Source organism: Desmodus rotundus, chromosome 11 (genome assembly GCF_022682495.2).
Source record: "Desmodus rotundus isolate HL8 chromosome 11, HLdesRot8A.1, whole genome shotgun sequence".
Classification (NCBI taxonomy): domain Eukaryota; kingdom Metazoa; phylum Chordata; class Mammalia; order Chiroptera; family Phyllostomidae; genus Desmodus; species Desmodus rotundus.
Window position 1 is genome coordinate 36551398 of NC_071397.1, and position 22562 is coordinate 36573959.

At 37.9% G+C, this 22562-nt stretch overlaps 1 pseudogene; it reads right to left on the reverse strand.

Annotated features, from left to right (window-relative positions):
* Positions 1–1678: 1678 nt before the first annotated feature.
* LOC112319277 (partitioning defective 3 homolog) lies at positions 1679–14950 on the reverse strand (annotated as a pseudogene).
* Between the last annotated feature and the right edge of the window lie 7612 nt (positions 14951–22562).

Genomic DNA, 22562 nt, shown 5'->3' on the forward strand with positions numbered 1-22562 from the left:
CTGAACCATTGCAGAGAAACTGCATGAAGGTGTGAATCTCTCTTGTTCACTGATACATCTCTATTATTTGTCATAGTGCTTGAGACAAACTTATTAGTGAATAATTTTCTAAATAATGGGGTGAACCAGTTCTTTCAGAATACTAGAGCCCAGATGGTAACTCAAATGTAAGCAATAATATTTTCTACTAAAATGTGGAGATTTAAACTTAACTGAGCACATATTTATCTGATATGTTTATTGATATTTTATCATAAAGAGAATTTGTGAAGAGTTCCAAAATACAAGTCTATAAGACAGAACTTGCACATCTATTTGTTTTTTGGTGGAGACTGTTATTTTCTGAGGGAACTCGGAGATTGGATGTGTCCTGCTTAGACTCCTTATCCTGCGTAAGGTAATATATCCTGTCTGCATTCTGTGTTCTTGCATTTAACACTCAGCTGTTTAATGCTTATCACAAATATTGTTGTAAGAAATGATTTTTGTTGAGGAATTACATACAGATAAGCGGTCTACTCATTTTTCTAGGTATTGGAAATTCTATCTTTGAAAAAAATAAATTTATCATTATCCTTGAACCTCATTTTTCTAAACTCTTAAACTTTGCCTTTCATGAATTATACTTTGATATTATGTCATAGGCCAGCATCAAGAAAAAACTGAGTAAAATTAACAAATATCTTAGGTTCTTATTTATTAAAAATGGATTTTGTGTTACTTCTGCCATAGTAAAATGGCCTACTAAGTCACTTATTAAAAATTTATTTTAAGCTGTATTGTCATAGAGGTTATCCATTTCTTTGAATTTTGACAAATGGAGTGAGTGACCTTTCCGCAACAATGAAGATATAGAGCAGTGCCACTGCTCCAGAAGGTTTCCTTCTGTTGCCCCTTTGAGGTCAGCCTCTCCCACAAATCCACACCAGGCATCACTGACCTGATTGCTATCACTGTGAAAGTTTGCTCTTTCTAGAGTTTTACATAAATGGACTCATGATCTGTACTCCTTTTTGTGGGGGAAGGGTCTGCTTTCACTCAGCATAATTTTTTGAAATTTATCAAAGGTGTTATCATGGATCAGTAGCTCATTCATTTTTATTGCTGAGTAGTTTTCCATTGTGTGGATATAGTGCAATTTGTTTAGCTATTCATCTGTTGATGGACCTCTGAGTTGTTTGCAGTTTGGGGTTATTACAAATTAAGTTGCTATGAACATTTGTGTATAAGTCTTTGTGAGACATATGTTTTCATTTCTTTTGAAAAAAAATATCCAAGCAGGAAATGACTAGATCATGTGGTAGGTATATGCTTACCTTTTTAAGAAATTGTCCAACCCTTTCCAAAGTTGTTGGACCATTTTAAATTCCTACCAGCAGTTGTTCCACATCCTTGCTAACCCTTGGTATGGTCAGTCTTCTAAAGTTCAACTGTTCTGATAGTTTCGTAATGATTTCACATTGTGGCTTGACTTGCATTTTTCTAATGACTAATGGTGTTGAGCCTTTTTTCCACAAGCTTATTTACTACCGTCCTCTTTGGTAACATGTCTGTTCAAATTTTTTATATAATCCCCACCTGCTACTATTTATTTCCATTAAAAGTAAATTTATTGTTTTTAAGAAAAACAACTGTGCAATATGTGTTTCTCAAGTCATTTTCAGATCTGGTTTGTTGTTCATCTCTTCTCAGGCTTCAGTTTGGTAAGGCTGAACATGTCTCCCAGGCCTTTCAGCATTTCCTTCTTGGCTTTTATTTTCCTTATCTCTTTCTTTTTCTCTTTTCCAGTTTTATCCTTTCTCCTATCAGTCTTACTGCCTTTCTCTTAGTTTCCATTCATTTGTCTCTTTAAAGAATGTGAAGGCTTGTCACTGGTTGTGCAGACAGGCTCTTTCTCTGATCTTGAACTTTCTTCTGTGTCTTCTTCCAATATGTCCATGCCTTCATCATTGCCATCTACTGTGGGTTTATCATAAGAATTGTCCATGGCATTGCTGAAGCTCTTATTACATCCCTTTCCTCTGCTTACCTGTGGTTGTAGGCAATGGAAATGAATATCCCCAAAGTCACTCAGTTAATGCTGTCTGCAAACTCTCTAATGAGCTGGCCCTCTTCAGACCCAGGGAAGCTTCCACATCTCTGGGGGCAGAACCTGCTTTCTGGGCATTCACTGTATTGAGTTTTAGTCTTATCAGGTACTAATCCATTCTTTAAAAAAAATAATTTGAGAAAGAGAGAGAGAGAAACATTGGCCTGTTGTTCATTGGTTTATTCTTGTATGTGCCCTGACTGGGGATCAAACCTGCAACGTTGGCATATTGGGACAACACTCCAATTGAGTCACCTGACCAGAACCCTAAATCCATTCTTTTTGATTTTTGTGTTTTAATGAAATCCAATTGATTGGCATCTGAAAATTGCTTTGTGTGTTTTTCTGACCTAATGTGGGGCCCAAATACTTCTCACTGAAAAGTAAGAACTGGATCCACATTGGGAGTCAAAGAGCAGTCTGCTAAATTACTGACTTCAGCCTTAGTCCAGAGGCCAGCATCTGTCCTCATGAGTCCCACCTCATCATGTGAGCTGGAAGAGCTGGAAGATGACTGGTTGGAGAGATATGGAGGAAGCACTGGTAACCTGTCATCTTCTATAATAACAGTGTCATCTTTGGGCATATTCACTGTGGGAGACAGCTGGCATTTACCTATTATCCCACTGAGTGTGACACTTCTTGTGGGTGATTCAAAGAGCCTCTCAATCCCACTTAGAAGGAATGGGAAATTCTTTTTTTGTTTGTTTGTTTTTTAAAGATTTTATTTCTTTTTAGACAGAGGGGAAGGGAGGGAGAAAGAGAGGGAGAAAAACATCAATGTATGGTTGCCTCTCATGTGCCCCCGACTGGGGACCTGGCCCAAAACCCAGGCATGTGCCCTGACTGGGAATCGAACTGGTGACCCTTTGGTTCACAGGCCAGCACTCAGTCCACTAAACCATACCAGCCAGGGTGGAATGGGAAATTCATTTTTCTCTGTCATCCAACATTGCTTCAGTGGGTAGCTCAGGCCCAGAAGGCCTCCCAGGTGACAACAGCTCATTGCACTTGGTTATTAGCTTCACAATGAGTTAAATCATTCCTTGCTTGTTCCCTGAAGTGAACATGGACTCTTTGAAGATTTCCATGACATCTTGGTTTGTCTTGCCTAACAGTGATTCTCCATTCACTGCTATCAGCTGATCATTGATTCACCCAGAGCCTTCCATCTTTAGATACTGCTGCTACTCCATTAATAGTGGACTTGACAAAGATTCCAAATCCACACGATGAGCTATTTTGACTGGTTACTTTTGACGCTGACACCAAGACTGCTGATCCTGAATCATTAAGTGGAACTTCGAACATCAGAAATTCCCTGGTGCGATCAGGTGTGAAAGGAACACCCTCATCTTCTGCTTTGTTTCTTTTGGAATCTGAATTTAGCTTGGCTCTGCATTCTGTTCCCTTGGGTGGAAAGCATCTTTTTTTGTGAAAGACCAGAAGGCTCACAGTCCCTTCCATCTTGGTGCTTCTCAACTGGGAAACAACTTCCTCTAGGGATTTACCTGCTAAATCTATTCCATTTACCTCTAAGTTGATCTTCTGACTTAAGTTGGCCATCTTGAATGACAGCCCCTCTGGGGAGGATGTTTTTCATATAAATTGGAGCTGAATCACCTATTGTTACATCTGGGGAAGTGATGCTGAATCCCAAACCTTCTGTACTTTTATTTAGTTGGGTATTTATTAAGTCTCTTTCTTATTTTTTGTATTATAACCACTGCTTACATTTGTACTAAATACACTTTGTGGTTCTGGGGCCAGAGCTGATGGTGGTTTTCTGGAGGGCTGTATCCATCCATCACCTTTTAAAGTGGGTTGTTTGTTTTCTTATTATTGAGTTTTAAGGATTCTTTATACATTCTGGAAACAAGTGCTTTACCACAGCAGTCCCCAAACTTTTTGGCACCAGGCACCAGTTTCATGGAAGACCATTTTTGCATGGATGGGGTGGGGGGATGGTTTGGGGATGATTCAAGAGCATTACATTCAAGCTCACCTCCTGCTGTGCGGCCTGGGTCCTAACAGGCCCCAACCACCACTGGTCTGCAGCCAGAGGTTGGGGACCCCTACTTTACCAGATATAGAATTTGAAAATATTTTCTCAGTATGGCTTATCTCTTTATTCTCTTAACAGTATTTTTGGAAAAGCAAAAGTTTTAAATTTTGATGAATTTCAATTTATCAGTTTGTTCTTTCATGAATCATGCTTTTGATCATTTAGGCCCATGATATATCTTGAGTTAATTTTGTATATGATGTGAGGTACCAATCAAAGTTCATTTTCCTGCATAATACATTCAGTTGTCTTGGCACCATTTCCTGAAAACACTATCCTTTCTCCATTCAATTGCTTGTACACTTTTGTGGAAAATCAGTCACCCATATATGTGCGGGTCTATTTCTGGATTCTTTATTCATTTTGAGTGACCTATTTATCTATTTTGATACCACACTGTCTTGATACTATAGCTTGATAATGAGATCTGAAATTAGGTAGTGGTTGTCCTCCAAAGTTTGCTCTTCTTTTTTAGTTTGTCTTGGCTATTAGAGTACTTTGCATTTCTATACGGATTTCAGAATCAGGTTGTCAATAGCTACAAAAAGCCTGCTGAGATTTTGATTAGGACAGCATTGACTCTACAAATCAATTTGCGAAAGGGTATTAATTGTTGGTGATGACTGTTGCAATTGTGCCTGCCTACTGGATGCCCAATGATTCTAATTAAATGTGAGGATCACCGCTATTATTGATTGCTACTCATTCAATGCATCCACGTACCTGATGCTAACAAAGAGATATAAACATAATGTCTTGCCTTATTTTATTCACAGTAGTACACCACTGAATACAAACAAAAACCAGCCTAAGATTATCATTCTATCTCCACATGGATATATTAGAAACATATGTCTTGAATTAATCTAGAGGTAGATTAACACTTGTTGAAACATAGGGGGATAGTAATTTCCAAGTGAGTACAATATAAAAAACATACAGAATTGGGATAGGGAAACAGTGAAAAGCAGAATGTCAAGAACTTTGATGTGGGTAAGTGGACATAAGATCTAATGTAGAAAGGATTTTTCAAAGGATCAGGATTTTGACAGTGAAACAAAAACAGAAAGACAGGCAAAGTCATGTTGTAAGAAACAAAGATGTGTTCACCTCAGAAGGGAGAGTGCAATTCAGTGGTACCTTACATGTAAGTTTTAAAGGCTGTGCCCTAGTCCTGGCCGGGTGGCTCAGCTGGTTGGAGCATTGTCCCATGCACCAAAAGGTTGTGGGTTTGATTCCCAGTTAGGGAACATACCTGGGTTGCAGGTCTGATCTCCAGTAGGGGTGCCTATGAGAAGCAACTTATTGATGGTTTCTTTCCCCCTCTCTTTCTCTCAAATCAATAAACATACCCTTCAGTGAGGATTAAAATTAAACAGACAAAAAAATAAATAATAAATGCATACCATGCCCAAGATGGATAGTTGTTTAATAGTATTGGTTCCCTACTGCTTACATAATAAAATTTTAGCTGGGCACATGGCCCCCTAACTAATGACTATCTTCCCTAGACTCCCTTATGCCTGAGTGTGGCTATTTGGTTAAGTTCTTGTTAATGAGATATAAGTGAAAATAACCTGGGCAAATTCAGGATCATATCCTTCAAGGGAAAAGCAAGTTTTCCTCCCTTCCTCTCCATCCTGTGCATGGATTGCATAGAGGGTGACAAACCATCTTATACCATGAGGATGACAGCATCAATTTAGGGCAGTGGAACAAGATAAGAAGAACCTGGGACCTGACCACTTGGAACTACAATAATAGCTGTAGACTTATTCCTATACTATTGTGTGAAGGGAAATACATTTCTAGTGTGTTTGAGCCACTGTTAATTTGGGTCTCTGCTACAGCTGCTGTTAAGCTAATACAAGGAAGGGGATCTTCTTACCTGGAGGTTGGTAAAAAAGGCTCTCTCTAAAATTTTGCAATTTAAAGCTTGAAATATTTGTTATGAGCTAATAACAAACATTACAAAATATACTTTAGTGCATAACTGAGAGTCAAATGATTAATAATATTTGTCTCATCTGGTAGAGAGGTGGATATGTCTCTAAGAAAACTTGGTAAAATTGATAAAATATAAAATTATTTTTTAAATCACAAAGATCTGCCTTTGAATATGGCCCTACCACTTAGTAATTATTTAATATCAAGTGAGTTGCTTTAGTTCCATTAACTTTGATTTTCTAACCTGTAAAATACCTACCCTTTGACCTTATTGTGAGGTTCTAATTAGATAATATCTAGAGTTATAAGTCATAGGTACAACTTTAATAATAACCTCCTTCCCTCCCATCCTAGTCAGGACACAGGACCATTCACTCTGTAGTAAAGTACTATAATTTATTACTTGAACAAGTTTTCTCTGCAGAGCTAACATTTAATGGATGATGCACAGTTTGCCATATCAATAGATTTGGGTGAAATCCAGGTAATATATTTATCCAAATGAATATTGTCTTGGTGCCAACTACGGAATGAGTATATAAGTCTTTTTAATTCTAAGTTTTCTGCTTTACTCTCTGCCTTAGTGGTCCCAAATCCAAGTGTTTCCAGGTTGGGCAGGGGATGTACATGAGGAGGGCTTGGAGAAGTCTAAATGCATAGACTATGAGCAACGGAGGAAGCTGCTGCCACTTAGCTCCTGTAGATTTGAGATGAAGCTCTTATAAATGTTCAAGAAAATTACAAGTCTAAATTTTTATGTGGAATCTCCTGTTTTTTAAATGTTGGTTCATTAAAAAAAAAAAAAAACTGTTCAAGTTGAATAAGACATGTCTGTGCCGCCAGCTTGCAGCTTCAACTCTTTATACCACTCACTCCGTTGGAGATTCTCTCTTTGCAGCAGCAGATGCCTCTTGAGAAACCCATTGACTATAGATGTGCTTAAGATCCACGTATTCACCTATTCATGTAGATCTCTGTGCTCAGAACCTGTGCCTGCTCAAATCAGACACTGAGATTTTAACTTAGTGTGGTTATAATAAACCAAACACAAGGAAGATGCTTCAGTATTACACAATTTTACAAGGTACCTGGAGCTAGTTCAGTGGGTCTTTCTTCCCCATGCATTCTGAAGAAGAAGATGATATATATTTCTGTTTATATTGTGTGAAGACTCAAATGCTGAGTGAATTTTTTAAAAAAATCAAAATCAGCAATTCAATTATTTATTTATTTTTATTAGAATGTCCAGGAGCGAGCTTTTTAAGATGGATCTGCTTTGTTGTAGCTTGTTCTGCTGGCAATGTCTAAATGAATCAAATGAGTCAGAGTCAAAGAAATCTCATAGGCAGCTTTAATATCCTGTCAGAAAGAATAGTTAACTGAGTCAAACATCAGTAATTTTTTTTCATGGCTTATCTGTGTCCTTCACTGCATATTTGTGGATTTACATCTTAATCTTAAAATTACACTCCTAATATATTCTTAAGACTGAGAATTTGAGCTTCCAGCCTACTAAGTTAGTGATTTGCTAGTTCTTAACATAAAAATGCCATCTCTCCTCTGAAACTTGTAAGAGGCAATTTCTTTATCACTCAATTCTACCAGAACCCTGCCACCATTGTTTTTTTTTGTTTTAGTTTTTTGTTTGTTTGGTTTTGTACAACCAGCAACTTTCCAAATATTCAGTTAGAGATTTTTCATTTCTAGCACACACAATAGAAGTATATGTAATATGTCACAGCATGATTCTCTGAGTCACATGTTGGGGGAATGTGGTTCTATTGTGTGTCATGTAAAATTCTCTAAAACACCCCATGGCTGAGAAACTTATGTCAGAAAGCAGTCCAGAAATGAGGTCAGCCTTTTCTCTGCTGGTGAGGCCTTTGAGTTTGGGAATTTATTTTGCTACTATTCTTGTCAGTTCCTCTTTTAAGAACTGACTAGTGGATTAAGCTCCAATGGGCAGGAAGTGGAGTTTTCTCCTGTTACAAAAAAATCCTCTTCTACTAGGATGGGTCTTTCCAAAATTAAAATAAAATGTGGTCAGAAGGTGTGAGGTGTTTAGAAGTTTGAAGACTGTTATGTTAAAGAAGTAGCAATAGTTGACTCAAGAGTCTATGAGGACCTATAGTGCTATAAAGAAAAGCAGAAATAGTGCCTCATTTTAAAGATATCTTTGCTCTCCAAGTATAGCAAGTTGGGCATCATGAGCTCTGACATTGGTGGATTATTAATTACACACATAAAATACAACTCCACATAGAGCAATAGCCATGTGTAAATATAGAGGTTCAGACATTTAAAGTTTCTGGGAAGTGTCACAGACCTAGAATAAGGGATCATTTACTGACTTCTCATGAGATTCATAAAGGTACCTATAACAGGTTTCCAGTTTCTTGTCAAGCTTTTTTTCTCTGCCTAAGTGCTCTACTCTCATTGAGTATTTTCTGGGTTGATACAGTTTCTTAGTACCAGAGTTATAGATTTCTGTTTTTGGTAAGCATGTTCCTTTTTTCTACAAACAGGGATTTCCAATCTTCCCACACTAGAATTAAGTAGAAAAGATTTAATCCTTGACCTACTTGTTTTTAGTTTTATTTTGACCATAAAATGTATAAATAAAACCCATGAACCTACTAACCACTGTGTGAAACTCAACATTATAGATTGTAGTCCTATATATCCCTCCCTTATTTTGTTCTTTTCTTCCCCAGAGGCAACCATTGCTCTAGTTTTTTTTATTTTAAGATTTTATTTATTTTTTAGAGAGAGGGGAAGAGGGGGAGAAAGAAAGGGAGAGAAACATTGATGTGCAAGAGAAACATCAATCAGTTGCCTCTTGTACACCCCCAACCAGGGACCTGGCCTGCAACCTAGGCATGTGCCCTGACTGGGAATTGAACTGGTGACCGCTGGTGGACACTCAACCCACTGAATCACACCAGCCAGGGCTGTTCTAGTTTTTAAATACAGTGTTATATATTGTCCCCCTAAACATATAGTATTTTATGTATTATACACTATATAAAGACATAATATTCGTGTATCTTCCTAAAAAAGCTTTTATATCTTTACATCATTAAATATAATGATTTCTTCCTCAAAAGTAAAGAGAATCTTTTCCTGTAGATTAAAAATCCTTGGTGGGGATTTTCAAGGCAGATACCCCATAAGCAGCGATATGAGTTCTTGACCAGTTAATCCTCACACATACATGTACAACAGGAAACATATAGGATATTTGTTGCAGCACTGTTGTGATAACAAAACTAATACTTAAGGTTAAATAAACCATAGTCCACACTGCACAGCAATTAAAAGGAATGAACTAGATCTATATTTACTGATTATAGGTAAAGCTATAAGACATTATTCAATAAAAATGCAACAGCAAAACAAATTTAGATTAAACTATATTTCTATGTAATTTTCTGTAGCTTTATATATGTACAGAAAAAGTTTTGCAAGCAAACATTGAAAGCCAAGAACTGTGATTGTCTTTAGAGTAAGAGTGGGAGGACAGGGAGGACTTGGTATTACTGGTATTAGTTGGATTTTTACAAGAAATGTATATGGTAATTGATTAATTAAAAATTTAAATAGAATTTAAAGTATATATAAAATGTACATAAAAAAATGTCAATGTAACATTTTCAGAGACGGATAATAACACTGTGACTTGAAATAAGATTAAAACTATCCCAGCAAATGGTTAGCTTAAATGGCCTCAAAGAGAATAAATGAACTAGGGAACTGAACTCATCGTCAATCTAAATACCGAACCCAAAACCCTTAATTTTACAGAATGTGTGTAGGTATAGTCATATCAACACTGGCAAGTAAGAAAAGTCACCATCCACAGACCAGAAATTGTGAGACACACCCAGAAGAAAGAAATCAATGGGTTTGGATGGACAAGAGGTAAGGAAACCCGAATATGTATGTGAGAAAAATACTGATAAGACAGGATCCACTGAAACTGTGAAAATAAGAGTGAACAAATACTGACAACTGGACAGAGCACTAAGCTTATAAAGGGGATACAATCAATAAAGTTAGAACAGCAGCCCCAACAAATGAATTAGAAAAGCAGAGTTAACCTGGGGCAAATATCCTCAAAGAAAGTGATACATCAGATGGGAGAGAGTACAGAGGTCTGAGACAGAAAGGTGGCCAAACTAAAGGAATGAGGTGGCCCTGTCAGGAGGGAGAAAACTCTAAAGAATGCCACTGCCAGAGAAAGACCATTCTTATTTTAGCAACTGGGAGCTCCAGCTTGCCTGCCTGCTCCATGTCCAGGCACCATAAAGGGAAGCTTCCCAGTGGACAGGGTGCTCCCAGTTATGAGTCCTGCAATTAACTCTGCTGCTCAAGGAGAGAAAACCCACAGCAGCTACTAGATAATCAACTGAGTTTCTCATTCAAAGACATAAATCGACAACAAAATATCATCAGATAATTGAGGAAAAGGAACTAAATGAAAAGGAGGACCAATAGAAACAAGTGAATATATAAACTGACTCAAGAAGAAGTGGAGAAAATTAAAGGATACAGAACTTAAAAAATAGTAATTCTACATGATATTTTCATCAAGGAGAGTGCAAAGAAAAATCAATAAAAGTTTGTTAGGAAAAAGAACAATCAGAGAGCACGAAAGAATTTTAGAAGTTAAAAGTATAATTGCCGTTGAGGATGTACCCTAATATCTAGGTGGCCAACTGAGCAAGAGGAAGACAATATGGGATTGAGAAAGCAGCAGCCTCAGTCCAGGAGAGCAGTGAATTGAGATCCTGGAAAAACAGCTATGCAACTTGCCAAGAGAGTGTGAGTATGGAGCAGGGCAGGAGGATAAATGGTTAGAAGATAGATAGATCCACGGGAGAAATGTCTTCAAGAAAATGACAAAGGACTGAAGCGAATAGATGGCATGATGAAAAGTATGAAAACATGACATAATAATGAGATATAATGGAAAAGGGAGAAGAACAATGAATAAAATGACCATGATCTTAATATTAAAAAGAAAAAATTGTCCAATTTTAAACAATGAATATGAGGAAAGGATTCCATTTGTCCTTGATTTGAAGGTCACTAAAGGAAGGCTACTCACTAGATGGCTTCACAATAGTTTTTATATAACCTACAAGACCTTAGAGCAGTGGTTGGAAACCAAACTCCATAGGCCAAATCTGGCCCACTTCCTGATTTTTTTAAAAATAAAGTTTTAATGTTACACAGTTATGTTCATTCATTTAGGTACTGTCTATGGCTGTCTTTATGCAAGAACAGAATCAAGAACTTATGACAGGAGCTTCCAGCCAAGATGGAGGCGTAGGTAGACACACTGTGCCTCCTAGTGCTACCAAAAGAAGGACAACAATTTAAAAACAAAAAACAACCAGAACTGACAGAAAATCAAATTGTATGGAAGTCTGACGACCAAGGAGATAAAGAAGAAACATTCATCCAGACTGGTAGGAGGGGTGCAGACAGGCAGCCGGGGGGTGGAGAAGACTCCCGGCAAGGTAGTGGCTGGTGGACCCAGCGAGGTGGCGGATTGTGGAATGAGGCAGGCCAGGCTGCAGCTAGCAGACCCCACAAGGTGGTGGCTGGCAGCCCCTGCAGCCCCACATTCACACATAGATAAACTGGGAGGAACAGGGGGTAGGGGAGCGAGACAAACCAAGCAATCCAGGGCTCCAGCATGGGGAAATAAAGCCTCAAACCTCTGATTGAAAACACCCGTGGGGGTTGAGGCAGCAGTGGGAGAAACTCCCAGCCTCACAGGAGAGTTTGTTGGAGAGACCCACAGGGACCTAGAGCGTGCACAAGCCCACCCACTCGGGAATCAGCACCAGAGGGGCCCAATTTGATTTTGGGTAGCGGAGGGAGTGACTGAAATCCAGCAGAGAGTGGAACAAGTGCCATTGCTACCTCTCAGACCTCTTCCCCACATACAGCATCACAGTGCAGCAACCAGCGTTACCTCGCCCCAGTGAACACCTAAGGCTCCACGCCTTTACATAACAGGCACATCAAGAAAAAAAATGGCCTGAATGAAAGAACAGGTCAAAGCTCCAGAAAAAATACAACTAAGCAACCAAGAGATAGCCAACCTATCAGATGCATAGTTCAAAACACTGGTAATCAGGAAGCTCACAGAATTGGTTGAACTTGGTTATAAATTAGATGAAAAAATGAAGGCTATGCTAAGAGAAACAAGGGAAAATGTACAGGGAACCAGTAGTGATGGGAAGGAAACTGGGACTCAAATCAATGGTGTGGACCAGAAGGAAGAAAGAAACATCCAACCAGAAAAGACCAAAGAGAGAAGAATTCAGAAAAAGGAGGAGAGGCTTAGGAACCTCCAGGACATCTTGAAACATTCTAACATCCAAATTATAGATAGGGGTACCTATAATTATAGAAGGAGAAGAGGAAGAACAAGAAATTGAAAACTTATTTGAACAAATAATGAAGGAGAACTTCCCTAATCTGGCAAAGGAAATAGACTTCCAGGAAGTCCAGGCAGCTCAGAGAGTCCCAAAGAAGCTGGACCCAAGGAGGAACACACCAAGGCACATCATCATTACATTACCCAAGATTAAGCAGAAGGAGAGAATCTTACAAGCAGCAAGAGAAAAGGACACAGTTACCTACAAAGGAGTTTCCATAAGACTGTCAGCTGATTTCTCCAAAGAGACCTTACAGGCAAGAAGGGGCTGGCAAGAAGTATTCCAAGTCATGAAAGGCAAGGACCTACATCCAAGATTGCTCTGTCCAGCAAATCTTTCATTTAGAATGGAAGGGCAGATAAAGTGCTTCTCAGATAAGCTCAAGTTCAAGGAGTTCATCATCACCAAGCTCTTATTATAGGAAATGTTAAAGGGATGTATCTAAGAAAAAGAAGATAAAAAATATGATCAGTAAAAATGACAGCAAACTCACAGTTATTAACAACCACACCTAAAACCAAAACAAAAGCAAACTAAGCCAACAACTAGAACAGGAACAGAACCACAGAAATGGAGATCACATGGAGGGTTGTCAATAGGGGAGTGGGCTGGGGAGAGAGGGGGGAAGGTACAGAGAATAAGTAGCATAGATGATAGGTGGAAAATGGACAGGGGGAGGGTAAGAATAGTATAGGAAATGTAGAAGCCAAAGAACTTATAAGTATGACCCATGGACATGAACTATAGGGGGGGAATGTGGGAGGGAGGGTCTGGGCAGGATGGAGTGAAGGGGGAAATGGGACAACTGTAATAGCATAATCAATAAATATATAAAAAATAAAATTAAATTTAAATTAAAAAAAGAACTTACGACAGAGACTGTGCAGTCCACAGAAGTATGTATTAACTGACCCTTTATAGAAGTGTACTCCTGCACTACAGAAACATAAATAAAATGAAAAAACTCCATCTGCTTAACAAAAGACAGAAAAAAAGAACCCCAGAACAATAACAAAATAAAAAATATTATAAAGAAAATATAAGATTGTAGGAATAAGCCCAAACATTTAATAAGTATGTATAGATTAAATCTACGTTAAATTCCTGTGTGCTTAGATTGGGAAAAAGTACCCTATGACAGTTTATAAGAAGCTCACTTGGAACTGTGTCATAGAAACATGGAAAATGGTGAAATGAACAAAAATGTGGTGGCAAAATGTGATCTCTAAAAACAGTGCAGAGTGTTCTGGGAAAATGGTGGTGTGGGAAGCACCAGGAATCTTTCTTCCACCTAGACAATAATTGCTCTAAGTAGACTTTGTCTGATGTAACTGTTTTGGAACTCTGGAGTCAATTAAAAGTGTCAAAGATTTTATTTAGCAAATAAATTAATGAGAGAGACAGTAAAATATTACAACTGGTTTAAAGGATAATCCAATAAGAAAAGAAATATGTAGTCTTCTTAAAATTGACAAATGGGTGCAAACTGGCAAAACTGGTCAATATCTGTAGGACAAGAACTAACTGCATTCCTCTGGACACTATTTGCATTTCTATCAACAAGACTTATTTGTATTACTATCAGTTGTCTAGTTTTCTAAAACTTACAGAATTGTAAAGTAGCTCAAAGACCATGAAAAGCTGAAATAACCCGGAGGAGGGCACTAGATGGGAACATCTAGTAAGTTTATGTCTCCCTACACTAATCAACATCCCCCCACCCCCATGCTTTCCGAGGGTGTACTAGAACGTGAAAGTTTGAAGGCAGAAGTTTGGTGACTGAAACGATCTATTGTAAAGCCAAGAGGCATTTGAATTTGGAGAACCTGTGATTATGTTACTTACCCAGCAAAAGAGAATTAAGATAGCAGAATTAAACTTGCTGATCTGCTGACTTTAAGATAGGAAGATTATTGTGGATAATCTAGGGGGATCTGAAGGTCCTTAAATGTGGAAGAAGAAGTCAGAAGAGGAACTAAGAGTGAGAAGGTATAAGAACCTCACCAACCGTTTCTGGATTTGAAGATGGAAAGCGGTAAAGAGCCAAGAAATGTGGGTGGTTTCTAGATGCTGGAAAAAGTAAAGGAATGGGTTTTCCCCCTAAAGAATCCTCCAGAAAGAAGTGTGGCCCTGACTCCTTGATTTTTAGCCCAATGAGACACATTTCAGACTTCTGAACTATAGAACTGTAAGATAATAAATTCACGTTGTTTTAAGACTCTGACTCTTCTTTCTTGCTCTTTTGCTTAGCAGGATCCTTGTGATTACACACCTGACCCACATGGGTAATCCGGGATAATTTCCTCATGTCAAAGTCCTTTAATTTAACCACATCTGCAAAGTCAATTTCACCATATAAGGTAACATACTGACAGGTTCTGGGGGTGTGGACATCTTCGTGGAGCCATTATTCTATCACAGAACTCCTGACTCTGTCTCAACATATTTCCTAATATTTTTATGTCCTTGCATTTATATAACATCTCAAAAGAATTCCTGTCTTTCAGTTCACTAATTTAATCACTTATGTTCATTCTGCTACATAGTTAATTAGTGTATAATCTCAGTAATCATGTTTTTAACTTCAAAGAACTCTGATTTGTGTGTAATTTTATGAACATGACCTGTTGTATCTCTCTAAAAATACTAATTATACTTTTAAAATATTTTGTTCTATTTTCTTAACTCTTTCCTTGAGAGTTAATTCTTCCCTTTGTTGGGATTTATACTTTATCTGCCATAGGTTTTTCTCATATTTGGTGACTTTCCATTTCCAGAGTATACTTTTAGATGAATGTTTAGATTACATAGTATTTATGTTTAGGGTGGGTTTTTTGTTTGTTTGTTTGTTTGTTTTTGCCTTTATCCAAGTGAGGCTTTTCATTGCACGTTGGAATACAGGTTTTGCTTTCAGTTCTGGTGATTGTAAGAAGGGTGGGAAAGAGACTGCAGGCTGCGTAGAGGGTCTTTTAGACTGTGCAGCAGAGCACAGAGCTGAAGGGTGGGCTGTAATACCAGGTCAAGTAGGTGAATCCAGGCTCTGCCATGTGTAGCTATGCAACATTGGGAAGTTTACCTAACTGCCCTGTGCCTCATTTTCTCTGTCTCTAATATTGTAAAAAGTAGTACCTCCCTCACAGAGTTGTTATGAGGATTAAATGTCAGTTCTTAAAATAGTTTCTGGCGTATAGTAAAAATTCAGTTCATGTTAGCTGTTGTTTTCTACTAGTACTCAGCTTGTGAATATGTGCACTTGTGATTATATTTTTGAGAAAATGCTGGAGTCAGCTGATCCAAGCCCTTTCTTCTTCCAACCACCTATAGGCTGCTGCTTCTCTTAGATCACACTGCCTCTGATTGTGAAATTATTCTCAGAGGGAATTCTTCCTTTGCCTCTGATTTCTTCTCTAATTTATAACCTTCTATAAAGTTTCTATCCATGTATAAGTATATATACTGTATAACATATAGTGACTTATACATAGTTTTTTCCCGTTTTTCAAATACATTACCAACTTCCCTTTTTCAATTACTGTATTTTAGACATACTTTTATATCAATGTATATGCGTTTCCCTTAAGAAAAAAAGATGCAAATAATTTTATAAATGATACTGGGACAATATTTTAGGTATTTGGGACAAAATAAAGCTAATTAAAAAATTAAATATAAAATGTCAAAAGTTATCTGGAGAAAAATAGAAGTAAATAACAAAGAAATAACTCATTATAGGGGGGAGGGAGGATTAATTTGACAACATTAGAGAGTTCTTCAAGAAAATAGACTGAGTCCACATTTTAAAGCTTCTCCTTCATCCTAGATCCCATTGAAATGACAGTATACATTTATCTCAAAAAAATTACAAATGAATCTGCCTTTTTACTCAGTGATCCCACTTCTGGGAATATATCCAAAGAAATCCAAAACATTAATTTGAAAGAACATAAGCACCCCTATGTGCAGTGTTATTTACAATTGCCAAAATATGGAAGCAGCCTAAGTGTCCATCAGTAGATGAGTGGGTAAAACACTGTGGGACATTTACACAATGGAGAACTATTCAGCTATAAAAAAGGAAGAAAACTTTACCCTTTTGCAACAGCATGGATGGACCTGGAGAACAGTATGCTAAGTGAAATAAGCCAGTCAGAGAAAGACAAATGCCATACAATTTCACTAATATATGGCATTTAATGAACAAACTGAACTAACAAGCAAATTTGAGGCAGACTCATAGAGAGCAGGCTGACCACTCTGGGTGAGGGGTTAGGGGGTAGAGGGATTCAGCAAAAAGGAGAAAGGACTCATGGACATGGACAACAGTATGGTGTCTGCAGGCTGGGTGTGGTGGGTTGGGGGTATAAGAGAAATAAATGGTAATGGGAAAAAGTACAATAAAAATAAAATTAAAATAAGATATATACCAACTCTAGAAATCCAGAAGGACCCCACCATCAGGACTGGATAGCAAGAAGTTTCTAGAACTCATAAAGCTGAGACAAACAGATTCTCCATGAGACAACAGAGCTGAAGGACTGGCATAGAGGCAAAAAGAGTCCTCCAAAAAAGTGAATTCCCCAGGAAGAATAATCTTACATGAGAGGCTATAAGGACTAGAAGCATGAGCAGCCTATGGACACTTGGCTGAAGACCTGGGTCAGGGCCATTCAACATTTATACTTGGATAAAGTCACAGGTACAATCCTGTAAACTGGAAATTCTGACTCAGGAGACTCAGAAACCTTGTTACCACAACTATTGGGGGTGGGGCAACAGTATGGAGAGTTTCTATCATAACACTATCATTGGAAATAATAGCTAATTTACAATTAATGATCATTTTTGTCAGTACTACACTGATTTGTTTCACTTGACATGTTTAATAGTTTGTGGAATTAACTTCCTCCTACCTACTCATTTTTAGAACTTTCTTAGAGATTTTTGCTGTTTTTCATTTTAATAGCTTATTTAAGAGTTTACTTACTCGCAAATTTTAAATATAACACACAAAGTCCGTTCTAACTTGGCTTTTTAAAGATTGAGAAAGAGAAGATAAGAAAGGTGCCTCTGGAAACATTTTTTAAATCAAGTATGGTAAGATTTTTTTTTCAAGAAATACCAATAGTGAAGAATCATATTTAGCTGAAACATGACCTCTTACATCATTTAAGTTAATTGAATTAGAAGACAAGTAAATACATGAGACTCTTATTCTTCTGAAATAAAGATAAATGCTGAACATGCCTTAATGACTCACATCCCTCCTGAGGTTTAAGTTAAAACAGTCACTTTCAGTTTAGATTCCAGTTAAGGTTTGACTGGACTGTGCAGAGTAATCAGAGTCAGGGATTTCCACTCTGTGGTAAAGTCAAGGTGGTATTTTGGGAGTTCAAAGGAATCTTACAAGTACCAGAACTGTATAGGCTTGCCTTTGGTGTGGGTAACCCTAGTTTGTATTAGATGAATTTTTAAATTAAATTTACTGACATCTATGTAATCCTTTTGGAAAAAAAATTCAGTGAAGCAGAATTTTAGTAGTGCAAGGTGTGAGGCTGAGAGAGAGAGCATGGAATCAAGCTATTTAAAGGTTGTAACACATGTGCACTTACATCAGGGAAGATATATTATTGAAGCTGCCTTTCTTTGTTCAGGGAGAAAAAGACATTTTAATGGCCCATTTCTTTATACTGACATATGATAAACAGGCATTGATTTTTGTGAAGGGAAGGTATAAAGAGGTGTAAATTTTCCCCCTTAGGCTTGTAAGGCATGGAACTTCAGCTCTGAAGGAAGAAAGCATCTGGCTGAATGACCTTCAAAACTACTACTCTTGAAGGTTCCTGGGGAAAAAGAAGTTGCTCAGATTTGCAGAGAGGTCAAGGATCTTTTGGGGAAAAGTAGGAAGGAGAGACACTGATTACTGAGGCGTTATAGTCTAAGGTCAGATGGCAGTAAGACTGCAGAGGACTCAGAGGAAATCTTCTGGCGGAGAAAAGGCTGGGACTGGAGACAGACACTCCATACCAGACCCCGGGCTGCCATGGGAACCTTTGTGTCACATCACACCTCATAGTGGCCGAAGCATCTTAGACAAGGCCAGTGTATGCTCCCTCCATTTGTCCACAATCAAACTCTACTGCTGTCACTAAAGGGTTGTGTCCGAGAAGCCCAAGTCTGAATGGTGTGGCACAACCACAAACCAGAAGAGAGGCGAGAGGCAAGGGGTTGCCTTTTCCTCCACCAAGCTGGAGAAGCCACTCTCAGAACAGCAGAGGGGGTATGGGTGAGGGCCAGTCTAGGTGTTGTTGGATCTGAATTTATAAAATGTTGGGTTCCTTCATAAATACTAAAATAATACAAAATTCTGAATACAGAATTGCTAGAGCCCTTTCCCATATCCATGGAAATGGCTCCTGTGAGTAGGGGTTCTGATGCTTCAACTTGGTTAGGTTCAGGTTAGGTGGGCCTCAGGAGGAGTTCCCTCCCTGTGCTGGAGGCCGCTGTGTGTGGCAACTTCAACCTTCTAGAGTGGCTCAGTGCAGCAGAGAAGGGGGCTTCTGGTAGATCAATGAGATGTTTTATTTTTCCCTCAGTGAAGTCTAGTAAGAAGGACAGATCCCTAGAACTCAGTAATGAGGAAGAAAAATAGACATTCATAACATCATGAAGCTGGGGATGGAGTCAGTCCTATTAGTTTGAATAACAGAAGTTTCCTGTGCTCTAAGCTGGCAAAACAGGACTCCCTTATTCATTGTATCGCACATCTCGGTGCTTCTAAAGTTAATAATGTACTTAATAAAGAACAGAAATCAGTTAAACTCTTGAGCATGCTGTCAATTAGTAAAAAATGTGTTCTCACAAAGTTATAAAAATACTACTCTTTGTAACATGTTAGGGCCCCCCCTATGATCCATCTGTTGCCTTCATGTTGATGATGCAGCATTTTCAACTGAGTGCAAGTCAGCCCCATCTACAATGCCCCTCCTTATGAGGCATTCTCTTCTTATTTTCCCATTTTCTAATTAATATATCAAACGGCTAAAATTATAAAATTATGTTTTATCCTAGCTTCATTTTCTGCTTCCTTTTTATCTTCCATAGCCCTGGAGGTATTAAGGCCAAAAGAATTGATCTCCTAAGGCCTCTTCTATTTGCTGACTCCTTGTGTCTCAGTGTTAGATTCTAGAATATTGAAATGGCTTCAAGCTCTTCAATTATGTTTTTCTGATAATTTATTTATAATGCTGCCAGAGAGGCCTTTCTAGAGCACAAATGGGATCATGTCACAGTTAGCATAAAACCTTTTCTGGTTTTGTAGAGTTCCAACCTACTTTTTGGTATCACCTCCCACCTCTTCAGTCCCCACTCTCCAGCTGTGGGGGACCCCCATCTGCTTCCTGAGTGTGGCATTCATTTGCATGCCTTCTTACTGTTTCATCAGAGGTTGCACTTTCCCTACTTTTTCTACCAAATGAATTCCTATTCTTCTCGGGTTCCAAATTAAATGTTGACTCTTACATGATGGTTTTTCTAACCCCCCTAATATGAATTATCACTTTTGTGACCCCATAGCTGTTTTAAAAGTACTTCTATTTCCTCAATTTAAGCATTTCTGTCCTTCTAATTTCTGGAATTTTGTGTTGTATACATATGTGTCTCCACCATTAGGCTGTGAGCAGTGCTGTCTTACTCATTATTATCCTCATTCCCTAACAGAGAATCTGGCCTATCAGAGGCCTATGGGAACACAGCCACTACCATTGGCAGAGTTTTTCTTTTATTTAGTATGTCCTCAAAGCCCATAGGAAAAAAGTCTGAGTTACAAATGGAATTCCAAGACCACTTCTTTTCTTTCTTTTTTTCCTTTTCTTGCATATATTCTACATGTACATACCATTAATCATGTCTTAATGCATTGCTTCCCTGTCCACTACTCAACTCTATTCTGTTTTTAGTCTTTCTCTAGAGGTCTTAACCTCTCATGCTAATAATATTTAGCTTCTAGGGCTCTTCTCAAATTTTGGTTTAATAAGAAAAAAATCTAGCTTTGGATATTAGTCTCACTTTCACTCTATTTCAGTTTGAATGGACTTTATATTCCACAGAAGCACTGGCAATTTGAATCCAGTGAAACTAAGAAATTATTTTTTACATAGCATAGAATCTGCTTACAGGTGACTTAAAGAACTAAATAGGAGGTGAGCTATTTTCTGATTTGTGATTTTTTAATTTGCTAATGAAAATAGAACAGTCTTGGCCATGGAACTGGGTGACTTTGAGGGGACAATGAGTGAGGAAGGTTTTGTCATGTGGAGTAGCTATCATATGAGATAATAATTCAGCTATAGTTATTAGTGACTGAAGGATATCTGTGTAATGAAATGTGGGTTGATAGCTTCAGTTCATTTCCAATAGAAAAACATCAGAATTTAAACAGGAACCAAAAGGCAATAGAAAGCTCTGCCTTCTAAAGGAAAAACTATTGAATGGAGATTTCTCACTTAGCCTTGGTTTACCAATGGAATCCCTTTCTTGTCTTTTTAAAAATTAAATGTATTGGGTGACATGGTTCATAGGGTCATATGGCTGAAGGCTGGTTTAATTCCTTACTCCTTCATAATGTGACCATTGAATGTGGAGCTCCCACAGCACGCGAGTCAGCAATCAAAGAGAAACAGGGGAAGCAAAGTGTTCTGACCTAATACATAAATAAGTAAATATTTAAGAACCTGTTTGGTTTAGATAGCATTACATGCAATTTTAATGGTCAAATGAATAGTTTCTTAATTTTTTTGTCTTAGGAATATATTGGTGGTATACAATAACAAAGTGAAAGCATTCAAAATCTTTCTCTTAATTGCTTTAGAAATAATAAAAATTCAGGGAATTGGGAACATTTTAATTTAACTCATGCAACCCAGTTTTAATTTTAATTAGACCCTAAAATACTTTTAAAAGCCTATTAAATGCAATGTATTATGTGTGGTGCTGAAAAGAATGGAAAGCTATTACAAGGCTTTTAAGTTAAAAAAGGAAAATGAGAAAAATGTATGTAGGGGCTGTTTGTAAACTATATAAGAATTTTTAAATATCACTCATAGTAATTATTACCATTATTATTAAACAACCATCATATGTACCAGAACTCATAGTCTAATAGGAAATATAGATTTCTTTTCAATTTTTATTTTATTTTATTTGTTTATTCTTTAAATTATTTTATTGTTGTTCAGTTACAGTTGTCTGCATTTTCTCCCCACCCCTCCACCCCACCCCGGCCAAGCCCACCTCCCACCCTTGCTTCCACCCTCCCCCTTGGTTTTGTCCAAGTATCCTTTATAGTAGTTCCTGAAAACCCTTCTCCCCACTGTCCCCTCCCCTCTCCCCTCTGGCCATTCTTAGATTGTTCTTAACTTCAATGGCTCTGGTTATATTTTGTTTGCTTTTTTTCTTCTGTTGATTATGTTCCAGTTAAAGGTGAGATCATATGGTACTTGTCCCTCACCGTCTGGATTATTTCACTTAGCATAATGCTCTCCACTTTCATCCATGCTGTTACAAAGGGTATGAGCTCCTTCTTTCTCTCTGCTGGGTAGAATTCCATTCTGTAAATGTACCATAATTTTTTGATCCACTCATTTGCTGATGGGCACTTAGGTTGCTTCCACTACTTGGCTATTGTAAATTGTGCTGCTGTGAACATTGGGGTGCATAGGTTCTTTTGGATTGGTGTTTCAGGGCTCTTAGGGTATAATCCCAGCAGCAGAATTGCTGGGTCAAAGGGCAGTTCCATTTTTAGTTTTCTGAGGAAATTCCATACTGTCTTCCACAGTGGCCACACCAGTGTGCATTCCCATCAACAGTGTACCAGGGTTCCCTTTTCTCCACATCCTCTCCAACATTTGTTTGTTGATTTCGTCACTCTGACAGGTGTGAGATGGTAACACATTGTGGTTTTAATTTGCATCTCTCTGATGGCTAGTGATGCTGAGCATCTTTCCATATG